The sequence below is a fragment of the Petromyzon marinus genome, unplaced genomic scaffold (genome assembly GCF_048934315.1).
Source record: "Petromyzon marinus isolate PM22_M1 ecotype Great Lakes invasive population unplaced genomic scaffold, UKy_Petmar_22M1.pri1.0 PM_G_Scaffold_8, whole genome shotgun sequence".
NCBI lineage: Eukaryota > Metazoa > Chordata > Hyperoartia > Petromyzontiformes > Petromyzontidae > Petromyzon > Petromyzon marinus.
The window spans coordinates 3,850,001-3,852,500 of NW_027423035.1; positions in this window are offsets into that span (position 1 = coordinate 3,850,001).

The window sequence follows — 2,500 nt, forward strand, 5'->3', positions numbered from 1 at the left end:
CACACACCCTTTGGGCACGGACTTCACAGAACACAAACACCCCCACAAGGAGGGCCTTAATTTGTCCTGTATACTCCGGGGGACACCTGACGACGGCGCTGAAGGCTCACAAAACACAGGGCTTCACACAAGGCCAGCCAATTTGAGGCAGCGGTAAAGCACCACGCACACCCAACGTCGGGGTGGGGAGGAGCAGGGGCGGGGACCACACATGCCTGCACACCTCTAGAGCGGCCTTTCAATGCTCGCTACTCTGTGGACCGGCAAAAGCAATTGAAACCAACCCTAACTCTCACGCGCAGTTGGCAGCCCTTCCTAGGGCACAATACCGAAACAGCGCAAGCAAACCCTGCAGCTACAACCCAAGGGACAGCCTTCCCAACGCACTCTGGAGGAGAAGAGGCTCCTCGGGCGGAGTAACACAGCTCGAGATGCTCGCTCATTCACGGAAATCGTGGGAAACAACCTGCCGCCGGCACACCACTTCGTCCTCACATGAGGTTACCATTGTCCATACAATAGTGCAGGTGCGATGGAAATCTTTTCTCGTTTTGGTGCGTGCTACATTTTTACGGATAGACCCCGTGAAACGCTAGAAATTGGCGGGGATGTGTCTCTTGTGGCTCACGGGGCTGTTAGGGTGGCACAGAAATCCCTCGGAATGGGAAAACGGGTCATTTTCGTGTTGCCACATTGCATGCGAACGGCATGAAACTTCCAGAGGCATTTGCAGCAGGAATGCATGTGCAGTCAAAAAAGTGAATATTTTTCACGGATAGACCCCGTGAAACGCTAGAAATTGGCGGCGATGTCTCTCTTGTGGCTCACGGGGCTGTTAGGGTGGCACAGAAATCCCTCGGAATGGGAAAACGGGTCATTTTCGTGTCGCCACATTGCATGCGAACCGCATGAAACTTCCAGAGGCATTTGCAGCAGAAATGCATGTGCAGTCAAAAAATTGAATATTTTTCACGGATAGACCCCGTGAAACGCTAGAAATTGGCGGGGATGTGTCTCTTGTGGCTCACGGGGCTGTTAGGGTGGCACAGAAATCCCTCGGAATGGGAAAAAACGGGTCATTTTCGTGTCGCCACATTGCATGCGAACCGCATGAAACTTCCAGAGGCATTTGCAGCAGGAATGCATGTGCACTCAAAAAATGTGATATTTTTCACGGAGAGACCCCGTGAAACGCTAGAAGTGGGCGGGGATGTCTCTCTTGTGGCTCACGGGGCTGTTAGGGTGGCACAGAAATCCCTCGGAATGGGAAAACGGGTCATTTTCGTGTCGCCACATTGCATACGAACCGCATGAAACTTCCAGAGGCATTTGCAGCAGGAATGCATGTGCACTCAAAAAAGTGAATATTTCTCACGGATAGACCCCGTGATACGCTAGAAATTGGCGGGGATGTCTCTCTTGTGGCTCATGGGGCTGTTAGGGTGGCACAGAAATCCCTCGGAATGGGAAAACGGGTCATTTTCGTGTCGCCACATTGCATGCGAACCGCATGCAACTTCCAGAGGCATTTGCAGCAGAAATGCATGTGCAGTCAAAAAAAATTGATATTTTTCACGGATAGACCCCGTGAAACGCTAGAAATTGGCGGGGATGTGTCTCTTGTGGCTCACGGGGCTGTTCGGGTCGCACAGAAATCCCTGGGAATGGGAAAACGGGTCATTTTCGTGTTGCCACATTGCGTACGAACCGCATGAAACTTCCAGAGGCATTTGCAGCAGGAATGCATGTGCACTCAAAAACTTCTATATGTTTCACGGATAGACCCCGTGAAACGCTAGAAATTGGCGGGGATGTGTCTCTTGTGGCTCACGGGGCTGTTAGGGTGGCACAGAACTCCCTCGGAATGGGAAAAGGGGTCATTTTCGTGTTGCCACATTGCATAGGAACGCCATGAAACTTCCAGAGGCATTTGCAGCAGAAAGGCACGTGCACTCAAAAATTTTAATATTTTTCACGCATAGACCCCGTCAAACGCTAGAAGTTGGCGGGGATGTCTCTCTTGTGGCTCACGGGGCTGTTAGGGTCGCACAGAAATGCCTCGGAATGGGAAAACGGGTCATTTTTGTGTGGCCACATTGCATAGGAACGGCATGAAACTTCCAGAGGCATTTGCAGCAGGAATGCATGTGCACTCAAAAACGTCTATATTTTTCACGGATAGACCCCGTGAAACGCTATAAATTGGCGGGGATGTCTCTCTTGTGGCTCACGGGCGCTGTTAGTTAGGGTCGCACAGAAATCCCTCGGAATGGGAAAAGGGGTCATTTTCGTGTTGCCACATTGCGTACGAACGGCATGAAACTTCCAGAGGCATCTGCAGCAGAAATGCATGTGCACTCAAAAACGTCTATATTTTTCACGGATAGACCCCGTGAAACGCTAGAAATTGGCGGGGATGTGTCTCTTGTGGCTCACGGGGCTGTTAGGGTCGCACAGAAATCCCTCGGAATGGGAAAACGGGTCATTTTCGTGTTGCCAC